This window comes from Lynx canadensis, chromosome A3 (assembly GCF_007474595.2).
Source record: "Lynx canadensis isolate LIC74 chromosome A3, mLynCan4.pri.v2, whole genome shotgun sequence".
NCBI classification, from domain to species: Eukaryota; Metazoa; Chordata; class Mammalia; order Carnivora; family Felidae; genus Lynx; species Lynx canadensis.
In genome coordinates this window covers 7,711,582-7,725,307 of record NC_044305.1, presented here as the reverse complement: position 1 = coordinate 7,725,307, position 13,726 = coordinate 7,711,582, and the positions used below count along the sequence as shown (strand labels likewise).

General features: G+C 44.3%; 1 protein-coding gene across 1 annotated transcript in view; it reads left to right on the top strand.

Annotated features, from left to right (window-relative positions):
• DOK5 (docking protein 5) overlaps positions 1 to 13,726 on the top strand; it is a 152,738-nt gene that overhangs the window by 71,771 nt on the left and 67,241 nt on the right. The gene's annotated exons all lie outside the window — the stretch shown is intronic.

Here is a 13,726-nt window from a genome sequence, read left to right as displayed (position 1 = left end):
TTAGCACGTCTAGTGCCCTGATGCAGATTAGATCCTCATTCAGTGATGTGGAGGGAGGAGAGGAACCTGGAAAATGGGTTGGTGAAGGAAGAGGAAGTTCTACTCATTAGTTTTTTAAGCTTGATGACTAAATTTAGTTCAGACTTGCAGTTTATCTTTTGTTCGTTCTTACTTTTTTTAAGTTTATTTATTTATTTTGAGAGAGAGAGTGAGCAGGGGAAGGGCAGAGAGAGAGGGAGAGAATCCCAAGCAGGCTCCACACTGTCAGTGCAGAGCCCGATGCAGGACTCGAATTCACAAACTATGAGATCACGACCTGAGCCGAAACCAAGAGTTGGATGCTCAACCAACTGAGCCACCCGAGAACCCCCAGATCTGCAGTTTAAATAGTGGTAGTGAGGTTTCCTCACTAAAAATAGTAATTGTGTATTAAAATACATACTTCAGAAGCAGCAAGTGAAGGAAAATACAAGGCATACTTGGATTTATAAATTAGGCCTGTCTTTCCCTCCACAGTGCAATGTTCTTCATGGGCCTTGTTAGTGGGCAGCTTCTGTATTTTCTCTTTTCATGAAAATATGTAAAAAAAAAATGCATGGTTAACTTCTTTTTCCCCAAGGGGCTGGTTATTTCCATGTTAGGAAAATACTATTCTTGTCTACAGAGGAATTATGTTTATTGTTATGATAGAGCATTTTAATTGTTATAGTTTTCTATCTTGAGATTCTTTTCCTTTTTTGGTGAGCTTTTATCAGGAGTGAGTCTACTTGCCATTTAAAATTTTATGTGCAACCAGTAGATTCATTAGCACAGAAATTTGGTTCGGTGAAGGAGAGTGGATAATCTTCCCTTTTTAATGCAAATTCTCCACAGGTGATGACTTTACAAGATCTTATTAAGGGCCTATGTTGACACCTTGGTTTATCCAATAATGAAAAGCCATAGGGCAAGCTGTATTCCTTCTCAATTTAGAGAAATAAAGCATATGCTTTATAGGCACATCTGTACATACATAAGGAAAGAAAAAGCACACAGCAAGACTTTGGGATAAGTAGGGAAAGGAGTCAACAGTAGCATTTTCCATGTGTTCCATTTCCTCACCATCTCATTACAGAGTTCCGTATTCCAAGGTCAACTTCATTCCCAGCCTACATTTTCTATAAGGGAGAACAGAAGGAAACCTCTTTATGAACCTGGAATTTCCCCCACCATTTATGTTCCATATGCCAGATATTTCCACTATTTCGGATAATGGTTTTTGTCCTTAGGCAAGAGTTGTTGAGTTGCAAATCTATTAGTTAGGAGCAGAGATCCTTGAAGCCATTGATAGCATACCTTTGAATGCTGGCAAATAATCTTGAGCCAATCTCACAATTTCTGGAACGCCAGAAGCTACTGGTGTCCAGACATTTTGGACCAGATGTATTAGGTCCCAGTTATTCCACATGTATCCATTGTCTACCTAAAAACAAGATGGCGAACAATGATACAGAAATGGATTGCTTCATTTTCACTTGAGAGGCCTTGCCTTAAAGGAAACTCAGAATGCCCAAGGCGGGGTTTGGTTTAGCTATAGGACAAAAGCAGAGTCTTTTCCATTTTTTCCCTTCCTTAACTGGCACTGATGCCTTCTCTCCACCTTTCAGATCATCAGACCCTGGTGACCAGATGCCCTACCATGGTTGACTGTTTTCTTTATCATTCTTCATTATAATTAACAAGATTTTCTAAAGGCCTCATCTCCTAGCTGGCCAGAAGTTGTGGTTATGCCTCAGCCTTCTCTTGAGAACCTCAGCCTGTCTGTAACTTTACAATCCAGCATCTGTCAGCGTATGGTAGAATATTTATGTTGCCCCAAAATTCATGTGTTGAAGCCTAGCCCCCAATGTGATGATGTTTGGAGATGGGGCCTTTGGGAGGTGGTTAGCTCATGAGGGTAGAGCCCTCATGATTTGAATTAGTGCTCTTATAAAAGTGACCCCAAGGAGTTGCCTCCTTCCTTCTTCCATGTGAGGACACAGCCATCCGTGAACCAGGAAGTGGGGTCTCGCCAGACACTGAATCTGCCGACGCCTCTCCGTTGGGCTTCCCAGCCTCCAGAGCTGTGAGAAACAAGTTTCTGTTGTTCACAAGCCACTCCATCTGTAGGAATTTGTTACAGCAGCCCAGAAGGACTAAGACACCATCCGACTCTTGTCCTGTCTAGTTATTGTGTGTGACCGCTAATGTTGATCAGTCCTTTCTTGTTTTGGTAGAGTTCCAGATACAGCCAGAATACCTGATTCCTCACCATCCCCTATGCTTAATGTAGAAAAATAAAGAAATAGGCTATGCTTTGCTTACAGACCTTCCCATGCCTAAGAGAAGAAAGAGGACGAGTGAGGAATACTTTATAGGAACTCCCCAAATCCAGTTGGTCAGCAAGTGGTGTTGGCTCTGTGTTCAACATGCATAGACTCCAGACGTTCTCACAACCATGTTGCTACCACTGTGGTCTAAGCCGTGGGGCTCCCTAATGCCCGGCCCTCTAGAGTCTATTCAAAATATCACATCACGGTACTCCAGGCAAAACCCTCAGCCAAGTCTTCATTTTTGTTTTTGTTTAAAAAAAAAATTTTTAATGTTTGTTTATTTTTGAGGGAGGGAGAAAGAGATCATGGGTGGGGGAGGGGCAGGAAGAGAGAGAGACACAGAATCTGAAGCAGGCTCTGTACCATGAGTGCAAAGCCTGACGTGGGGCTCTAACTCGTGAACCATGAGATCATGACCTGAACTGAAGTTGGATGCTCAACCCACTGAGCCACCCACGTGCCCCTCCAGGCAAGTCTAAACCGTCACAAGATTTGACGCCCTGCCCCCTATTTCGCTTCATCTGCTCAGTTCCCCCATCCCCCTCTGTTCTGCTACGGGCACCCTGGGCTCTTTGCTTTCCTGAGTGCATGCCACCCACTCCACCTTTGAACTTGTTCTTTCCTTTTCTTGGAATGCTCTCCCTGCAAGTATCCACATCGCTCATTTCCTTACATTGTTCAGGTCATTGCTCAAATTCTTCCCCTAAGGGAGGCTGTTCCTTGATCTCTTATTTAAAATAGAATCCTGGGGCACCTGGGTGGCTCAGTCGGTTAAGTGTCTAACTCTTGATCTCAGCTCAGGTTGTGATCTCGCGGGGCGTGAGTTCAAGCCCCACATCGGGCTCCTCACTGATAGCGTGGAGCCTGCTTGGGATTTTGTCTCTCCCTCTCCCTCCCCTGCTCTCTCTTGCTCTGTCTCTCTCTCAAAATAAATAAATAAACTCTTTAAAAAAATAATAAAATGGAATCCTTTGACACACCCTACCCATCTCTCTTTATTTTTCTCTTCAGTACTTACCACTACATGTATATTTATTTGGTTATTTCTTACTGTCTTCTTTATACTGCCACCATAAATTAAGGTCCACAAGGGCAGGTTTTGTGTTTATTTGTTTGGTGGCTGGGGGGGAGGCATGGTTCACTATTAGTTATCATTGCCTAATACATAGTAGACTTTTTTTTTAAACTATTGGTTGAGAGGCAATGCACATTATAAAATTTATTTTTTCAACGTTTATTTATTTTTGGGACAGAGAGAGACAGAGCATGAACAGGGGAGGGGCAGAGAGAGGGAGACACAGAATCGGAAACAGGCTCCAGGCTCCGAGCCATCAGCCCAGAGCCTGACGCGGGGCTCGAACTCACGGACCGCGAGATCGTGACCTGGCTGAAGTCGGACGCTTAACCGACTGCACCACCCAGGCGCCCCTATAAAATTTATTTTTAAGTTTATTTATTTTTGACGGAGACAGAGTGTGAGCATGAGCTGGAGAGGTGCAGAGAGAGAGAGGGAGACACAGAGTCTGAAGCAGGGAAGGGTCAGAGAGAGAGAGGGAGACACAGAGTCCAAAGCAGGGAAGGGGCAGAGAGAGAGAGAGGGAGACACAGAATCCGAAGCAGGGGAGGGGCAGAGAGAGAGGGAGACACAGAATCCGAAGCAGGTTCCAGGCTCCGAGCTGTCCGCACAGAGCCCGCCGCGGGGCTCGAACTCACGAACTATGAGATACTGACCTGGGCCGAAGTCGGACGCTTAACCGACTGAGACACCCAGGTGCCCCAGCAATGCACGTTATAAACAGATGAGATAGAGTACCTACAGATGTCTTCGTATCATACTTTTATTTAGTTTACCAAAAGAAATCTGTGCCTGAGACACCTTGAAGCCAGGAAAGGGAATCTTGAGTTGGAGGATATGGAGTGGGTTAGTGACGGAGGCAGAAAAAGCCAGGGTTGGGAAGTTTTAGGAGGACAGACTCAAATGTAAAACCAAAGTGGCTGGAAAGATCCTCCCTAAATGTGAACCCAGTACGGGAAGATTGTGGACCAACTTGCCCTATTTTAGACTTCTACCTGCTGGCTTTGGAATTTAATACGCAAATCTTTGGGGACGGTGGTAAGCTACGTTCTCTTTCATCTGTAATAATCATTAACCAAAGTTCAAAGCATTAGAATGGAAGAATGATCTACGTTAAGCCTCCAAGACCTTGATGAGTTCCTGTAGCCATTCATTCTCCTTACTCTCTCAGATCTGATACATTTAATATTAATCTCTTGGGGGCATATAAAAAGGCAGAATAACTCTGCGATACACATTTTTTATCCAAATGCTGTGTAACGTATGGATCTTGATAATAAAATACTGAGGTTGTGAGGAGCGCACCGTGACCAGAGTTTAGAATTTACTGGAATATAAATAAAACAATTTCTGAAGGAAATGAGGAGCTGTCCATGATGCTATTTGGTCAGTACAGAGATGATGGAGCCACAGCCCTCCCGTAGGAAATCCGTAGCATCTACGAAAGCACAGTGCCTCTCTTGTTTCATTCTTAGAGACATTATTAAGGAGAAAATAATGAGCCACTTTCTGCGTATCTGATCCTTACTAAAAGTCTTAAAATAGGAAATTGCATAATTTTAAAAGTCAGTGCCTTCCTCACTGAAAATGTAGCTAAAGATGATCTCATGAAAAAATTTGGAAAATAAATACATGAATAATGCGCATACAGGGCAATTCATTTTTCATTTCTTTTCCTCTTGCATGAAGTTCCCCTCTAGCACCACAGCTGTCAGAGATGGCTGTGAAATTGATTAACTGTAATTGCAACAATATTAATACTCCAGTGACTTTAAATATAGTTCCCGACCTTCTTGTTAGAGGCAAGTTCACTGTTTTCATTCAGGAAATCAGAGCTGCTCACCCCAACCAGAAGGGGTTGAGCGTTTCTATGAATAGTTTTGCTTTTTCAAGATGAATAACAATTGGGAGGCAATCTAAGTGGAAGGAAGACCCATCTATTGTTTTTGAGACCAAGGCAAACGTAGACTGGGGAGGATGCCAGCCCCACATTTGGGAAACTTGCTTTCTAATCCCGGCTCGGCCACTGTGTGTGTATGGTAGGTTGCTTAACGTCTGTGTAGAGGTGACCTCTGCTAAAAGATAAACTGGGGCATGTTGAATGTTGTAAGAGTTTGAGAAGAAATCGGTTCAGATTGTGTAGCACCAAACTGGAAGGGGCGGGAGACCCCCACTAATGGGAGTTGGGGACGGACTTCTGTAGTGCAAAGGGGGAAGCAGAGTAAGGCAGTTATTGATGGGCTGTAGCTTAAAGCCTAGTTGGCTGTGACTGGTTGTCCTTAGCGTTTGACTTCATTACCTTGAGGCATTTACGGGCTCAAGATTTGGTTTGCTTCTCTATTCTCTCAGGGCATTACAGCCACATCAGCCTAATGGCCTCCTTGTTTAATTAATTTAACACCTCCGAGGCAGGTCACATCATGGCTTCCTCACCATCACACGTTGCTAAGCCTGCAGGATTCAATTCACTTTGGGCCAGAAGACAGTTCCGACAGATTCTCTGACAGAGTGTTTCCCGGAACGTGTGCCGGTGACTCTGGCAGAGGAGACTTCCAGGAGGACCAGGGTTCTGTGGTCAAAGAAGTTGGGGAACTGCAACATTTCCATCCATTCTTGAGATTCATAATCCATGGTAGCTTATCACAAGACCTGAGGAGGCCAAAGGTTAGGACACCTGAGTAGCTTTGAGTCAGCATTTCCCAAACCAGGGAGCAACCTTTTTTTTTTTTTTAAATCACGTGTTCCATGGAACAAATAAATATAATTCCAAAGAACACAGTTTTGGATATGCTGCTTATGTGTGTTACCTTGTTTATTAAAGGTCCGTTTAGCCTGTTATTCCAACAACAGTGAGCAACTGGGGGTGGCCATTCACACTTCACCAAAATCATAGGGTTAACTTAGGTATCAAAGGAGTAAGTGTTTATGAATGTGTCCGTAAAATGGGAGACCCTCTCAATGCAAAGGGTAATCACCATTATTTTTTTTTGCCAGTTATTTGTTCTGTCATTCTGTCCTTCCTTAGTGAGTAGGTCACTTTCTGTCTCCCAAACCCATTGCCAGACCTTGTTGTTGGTTTTTGTGAAAATAGGATTCTAGGCTCCTCACGGTAAGCTAGCATCCCCAAAAGTATTTCTCTGGAATGTCTACCAGCTTATCCCTCGTGTGTGTGTGTATGCGTGTGTATCAGAACTTTTTCTGTACTAATGACTCGTTTACCCAGCTTCTCGTTCTTCTAAAATGTTCTCTTGTGATGTAGCTGTCTATAATACACCTTTTCAAAATCTTAAAAATATATCATAGCCCCTTTTTTCAATACAGTGCTTTGGAGTCATTCCCTCTTTGTGCACGAAACCACCCACCAGACTCTGTTCTGGAAACTTTCTTCACTTATGCCAGTGAGAATATGCCTGTTGACATCTCCACAGGTTAAATTATAGCTTATTACTTGGATGCTTTTCCCCGTTGGTAAATGCTTCCATACCCACATTTCGTAGGCAGAAGTAGGATGGGTAGAAGGGGTAACTGTAGTACCTGAACCACATTTTGCTTTTTCAAATACTCAAGGAGGTAAAAGTATGCACCAGTGTGCCAAAGGCTCCTGAAATGCGTTCACAATTGAATTAGCTATCTTTCCTACCCAGGGTTGGTTCTTTTCTGGAGTTCCGTGTCTCAGGGTAAGGCACTGATACCTATTCTGTTATTCAAGGCAGAAGCCAAAGGATTGTCCTGGATTCACCCTCTTCCTTATCCCCTCTCCTGTCTCCTGCCCAGTCCGTCACCACATTTGCTCATGCTCCTTCCCCTACACAGATACCCTTCCTTCCCTGGTCCATGTGCCAGACGTGAATGATCCCTCTGGGTCTCTTCTGTGTCTTTACCTCCCTGTAATTCCTCCCGATGCACCCCAAGTTAGCCTGTCTTCTGGGCCCCTTCTGCCTGGATGCACTGGTCATGCTCCGAGCAGTGGGTGGATGCTGGTGGCAGAGTCTGTCTGGTTGCTGCGGACCCTTAATCACACGCCTTCTTCATCAGTGGTGGCCGATGGGTTTCAGCTGAACACAAGGCTACCCAAGGAAAAGACCCCTATGTAGTGAGGTGTGGCTGTATGACTAAATCCTGGCCAGAAGGGGTGTAACAGGGAAGAATGCCTTGGCCTTCATCTCCTTCTCCTTCCTGCTGATTAGAAAATGGACGTTGGCCATCTTGGCCCACGATACGGAAAAGCCCACGGGTTGAGGATGCGAAGCAGCAGGACATGTCCCATAAAAGTGTGGAGGGAGATGTCTGGGTCTGGTCTGTGCTCCCCGACACCATATGTCCTAGTCTGGTTCAGGCAACAGGGACAAAATGTCATAGACAGGTGGCTCATTCAATAGGAATTCACTTCTCACGGTTCTGGAGGTTGTAAGTCCAAGATCAGGAGCTAGCACGGCCAGATTCTGGTGAAGGCCCTCGTCCAGGTTTTAGACTGTTGACTTCTTGGTGTGCCTGCTTGTGGCGAAGGGGTGAGGGAGCTCTCCGGAGTCTCTTTTGTAAGACCAATGATTCCGTTCACGAGGCCTCCACCTCCATGACAGACGCACTTCTAATATCATCAGATTGGGCATTGGGTTCCAACATACGAATTTTGTTGTTGTTTTTAATTTTTTTTTTAATATTTATTTAGTTTTGAGAGAGAGAGGGAGAGTGGGGGAGGGGCAGAGAGCCAGGGAGACACAGAATCTGAAGCAGGCTCCAGGCTCTGAGTGTCAGCACAGAGACCAACATGGGGCTCGAACTCATGAACCACGAGATTATGACCTGAGCCGAAGTCAGATGCTTAACTGACTGAGCCACCCAGGCACCCCATCAACATACGAATTTTGGAAGGACACAAATATTCAGCCTACTGCACCACAGGTCAGCCCTAGACTCTATTTCTCTCATGTGAGAGGAATAACTTTTATCGTGTTCACACCTCATGATCTTGGATTTTCTCTCACGTGCAGCAGAGAGCTGAAAGAGTTTACCCTAAGTGATAGGGACAATTGAATATATGTTCCTCATTTTCCAGCGCACTCTAGGTAGGGAACTCTGTTACAACCAAGAGTATCTTGCTGTGATCACTTGCTATGTTGGACTGTGATTTCCTTGTAGGTGGGAACTGCACTTTCTTCAGCTTTCTGTGTCCTCGGGGCCCAGCATAATGTCTGGCACAGTGGCTGCTTTGGATCCCAAGGACGCTTAGGGTGCCTAGGAAATGATTTGTGGCCTACTTATACATAACAGTACTGCATAGTGGAAGCATTAGGAGACCCTTTGGTATATTGAGAATAAAAGGAGCTGTGTGAATCATGCCACATTCTCACTCACTGGAATTTACTGCATGGTTTTGTCTTCTGGAGGAGACTGCCTAATCATAAAGACAGCCCTGACACAGTTGTACAGATATTTAAAGTTTTAAAAAGCCGCACAAAATATACACAAGGTTCAAACAATCAAATGATATCGAAGGGCTTATGATGAAAATTAACTTTTGCTTACTTCACCTCTCGCCTCCTATTGTGGGCTGAATTGTGTCTCCCAAAAAAAGGTATGTTCAAGTCCTAACCCTCGGTACCTGTGAGTGTGGCCTCGGGAAGTAGGGTCTTTGTAGACGGAATCAATTTAGGATGAGGGTACCGGGTTTGGGTGGACCCTGATTCAGTGGCTGGTGTTCTGGTAAGAAAAGACACAACACCCAGCGGAAAGCTGGGCGAGGACTGGGGCAGAGACTGGAAATGCTACAGACACAGGGCTGAATGAAGGGACGCCGGAGATTGCGGGTCCCTGCCAGAAGCTAGGGGAGAGGCCTGGAACAGATTCGCCCTGAGTCCTCAATAGGAAGCAGCTCGACTGACACGCTGAGTTTGGACTTAGGCCTGTAGAGAGAAGACATTATTGTTGCTCAAGGCACCCAGTTTCTTTTTTTCTTTTTTTTTTTTTTTCAATATATGAAGTTTATTGTCAAATTGGTTTCCATACAACACCCAGTGCTCATCCCAAAAGGTGCCCTCCTCAATACCCATCCCCCACCCTCCCTTCCCTCCCACCCCCCATCAACCCTCAGTTTGTTCTCAGTTTTGAAGGGTCTCTTATGCTTTGGCTCTCTCCCACTCCAACCTCTTTTTTTTTTCCCTTCCCCTCCCCCATGGGTTTCTGTTAAGTTTCTCAGGATCCACATAAGAGTGAAAACATGGTATCTGTCTTTCTCTGTATGGCTTATTTCACTTAGCATCACACTCTCCAGTTCCATCCACGTTGCTACAAAGGGCCATATTTCATTCTTTCTCATTGCCACGTAGTACTCCATTGTGTATATAAACCACAATTTCTTTTTTTTTTTTTTTAATTTTTTTTTTCAACGTTTTTTATTTATTTTGGGACAGAGAGAGACAGAGCATGAACGGGGGAGGGGCAGAGAGAGAGGGAGACACAGAATCGGAAACAGGCTCCAGGCTCCGAGCCATCAGCCCAGAGCCCGACGCGGGGCTCGAACTCACGGACCGCGAGATCGTGACCTGGCTGAAGTCGGACGCTTAACCGACTGCGCCACCCAGGCGCCCCTAAACCACAATTTCTTTATCCATTCATCAGTTGATGGACATTTTGGCTGTTTCCATAATTTGGCTATTGTTGAGAATGCTGCTATAAACATTGGGGTACAAGTGCCCCTATGCATCAGTACTCCTGTATCCCTTGGGTAAATTCCTAGCAGTGCTATTGCTGGGTCATAGGGTAGGTCTATTTTTAATTTTCTGAGGAACCTCCACACTGCTTTCCAGAGCGGCTGCACCAATTTGCATTCCCACCAACAGTGCAAGAGGGTTCCCGTTTCTCCACATCCTCTCCAGCATCTATGGTCTCCTGATTTGTTCATTTTAGCCACTCTGACTGGCGTGAGGTGATATCTGAGTGTGGTTTTGATTTGTATGTCCCTGATAAGCAGCGACGTTGAGCATCTTTTCATAAGGCACCCAGTTTCTGATACTTTGTTAGTGCCGCCCTAGGAAAGTAACACACCTCCCCAGACCTACCTCCATAACTTGCTCCCATTTTCCATTTAGTTGTTTCTGTAACTCTAAATTATATGTTTATACCTGTCTTATCAACCTCCAACGTGATGAACAGATTCCCCACTTTAGGAAGTTAACGACATGGCTCACTGTGATACAGTCTCTCACCAACTCTTTCCTTTTCCTTATGAATTCTGATGACTACATTATTTTAAAGGCCTGTTCTACCGATTGTAAGTAACATTCAATAACTACTGAAATGTCTCTGCCTTGCCCCATTAATGTTAGAAGGGATTTCTTAGCACACAGCGTCCAAGATGAAGGCACTGTTGCCTCTCTATCCTTGTCTCTGCTGCAACTTGTGGGATTTTCTTTGCTTTCATATCGTCCAGTTCCAGATTACTCTTGCACTACAGAAATATGAGCCCACTGTTGTTAGGTATTCCACGCTTTCAAGAGAAACGGGAAATGCAGGTTTTTTGGTTTGTTTTGTGTGTGTGTGTGAGAACTTCTAATGTTTAAGTGTATTTGTAAAATGCAATACAGATCAAATCAAACATTTCTCTGGGTTGCCCTGGCTTGTAGGCTCCCACCGCAACTTTTTGTAATGTCTGAGTTACCTCTTTTTTTTTTTAATTTTCTTTAACGTTTATTTATTATTGAGAGACAGAGAGAGACAGAGCATGAGCAGGGGAGGGGCCGGGAGACGGGGAGACACAGAATCCGAAGCAGGCTCCAGGCCCTGAGCTGTCAGCACAGAGCCCCATGCGGGGTTCAGACTCAGAAACCGCGAGATCATGACCTGAGCCAAAGTCGGACGGTCAACCGACCGAGCCACCCAGGTGCCCCCTCCCTGAGTTACCTCTTGAACAACAGTAGAAAGAGAAAGTGATGATCTTGCACGAATCCACAGTGACACTGTACTTAGTAGGTCTGTTATTTTTGCATGTATACACAACAAATAAAACTGTTATAATACTTTATTTGTAATGAAACGAACATCTTTTTTTTTTTTAAAGTTTATTTATGTATTTTGAGAGAGACCAGGGGAGAGGGCAGAGAGAGGGGGAGACAGAGAATCCTAAACACACGGGCCTTACACTCATGAACCATGAGATCATGACCTGAGCTGAGATCAAGACTTGGATCCTTCACCAGCGGACTTACCCAGGGGCCCCTAACATCTTGTTTTCTTTCAGTTATTTATTTTAGCTATGTACATACATGTGTCGTGACTGAAAAAATGTCACCAACGCTTCACCTGCAGTGAGATTTTCATCCGAGCCACACATACTCATCCTGAAATATCATTTTCATCAAAAGCACTCACTGAAATTGTCAAAGGTGGATTTATTCCGTGTGCCTGTTCTGCACCACGCCTGACCCGAGACGGAAGGTGGTATCAGTCTGTATTGTAACACCTACCGTAGCATTGGGTCATGTGCCATCTGTGAGATGTAAGTATAAGCTGGTTTCAAAACTATGCCTCTAAGGGTAATTTTTTTTCTGAGGCTCCCCATCACCCTTCGAACTGTATCAAAACTCACGGCCATTACCACAAACTAAGGCCTCGAGTGATTCTGCTCTAGCACACATCTCAGACCACCCCGTGCCACTTGCCACCTTGCTACACTGGCCTCCTTTCACCTTGTTCACCTACCTCAGGACCTTTGCACCTGCCGTTCCTTTGGTCTGCCCAGCCTTGCCCCGTGGTTTCTTCTCTTACTTTAGATGTTAACGCATTGCCTCAAAAAGGCCTAACGTGAACCCTCCGTGCAAGTCTGAATGACATTTCTTATTAAATTCCTAACACTTGCCACTGTTGAAAGTTACGTTACACATTTATTTCTTCGTTGGTTTACTGCTAGTTAACAATAAACCCCAGGGGGCCAGCGATCCTGTATTGTGTGTTCGACTCTGTGCCCTCAGCATCTTTATCAACATAAGGAATACAATACACACTCATTAAATGTTGGTTGAATTTGTGGTGGCAGGGAGAATAGTACACCATGGATTTGGGGACAGAAAGGCCATCTACTACATTTCAATTCTACAAAGTGGGATTAATGTTAATAAGACTGGCCTCACAAGGTTGTGTGAAGACGTAAAAAAATAATGTAAGGCAGGCCCTTTATACTTTGCTCGACCCTCTCTAAACCCTTTGGGATAAACTATAAATAAAAAATAGGTGTGCTTTTGGACAATACCATTTAAGCTAGAGGTTTTCCTTTGGTATCTATAGTAGTTGATATTTACTGAGGGTGTACTTTGTCCCAATAGGCATTGAACATACTCAGAGATGTTAGTTCAATTCTACAGGAGTTTCATGAGACAGATACTTTTATTATTGCTATTTTACAGATGAAGGAACGCAGGATGAGTGAAGTTGAGGAACATGACCAAGATTATGCAGTTGGGAGGTGACAGAATTAGAGCTGGAGCCTAGGCCTCACTGCCTCCCTGACATAGACTCTTTACTTCATATGTTGCCTTATTTAGATGGCCCAGCATTTAAGTAGATAAAAGAAAGAGCTGTTTTCAGTGAAGCCCGAGTGGAGGCTGGCGTGGGGAAGAGAGATCCAGACACTCATTCTTTTTTTTGTTGTTGTTTTATTTTTAATTTATTTTGAGAGAGAGAGAGAGAGCGTACAAGCGGGAAGGGGCAGAGAGAGAGGGAGCCAGAATCCCAAGCAGGCTCCACACTGTCCGCCCAGAGCCCGACGTGGGGCTCGATCCCACAAACTGTGCGATCACGACCTGAGCCGAAATCAAGAGTCAGATGCTTAACCGACTGAGGCATCCCCAGACATTCATTTTTACCCCCCTCTTCCTCACATTCCCGGAGACTTATAGAGATGTTCCTTGGAGCACATTTGAAAACTCTTTGTTTACATTTTTCAAAGTTACACTTCATTTGGAGGTAATTATAGACTTCTATGCCTTTGTAAGAAATAACACAGAGAAAACTGTGTCCCCTTTATCCAGTTGTCCCTGGTGGTAACATTTTGCAAATCTGTAATACACTATCCCAGCCAGGATACTGAAATTAATACAATGCACTGCTTTCACTCATATTTGCCCGGTTTTACTTGTACTCATGTGTGTGTGCGTGTGTTTATTTCTATGCAATTTGATCACCTGTGGGTTTCTGTACCCACCCACCTTAGTTAAGATACAGAACGATTCCATCACCAAAGGGTCCCTTGTGTTTCCTTTTATAATTACATCTTCCAGTCCCATAATGTGTTTTTTATAATGTTTTC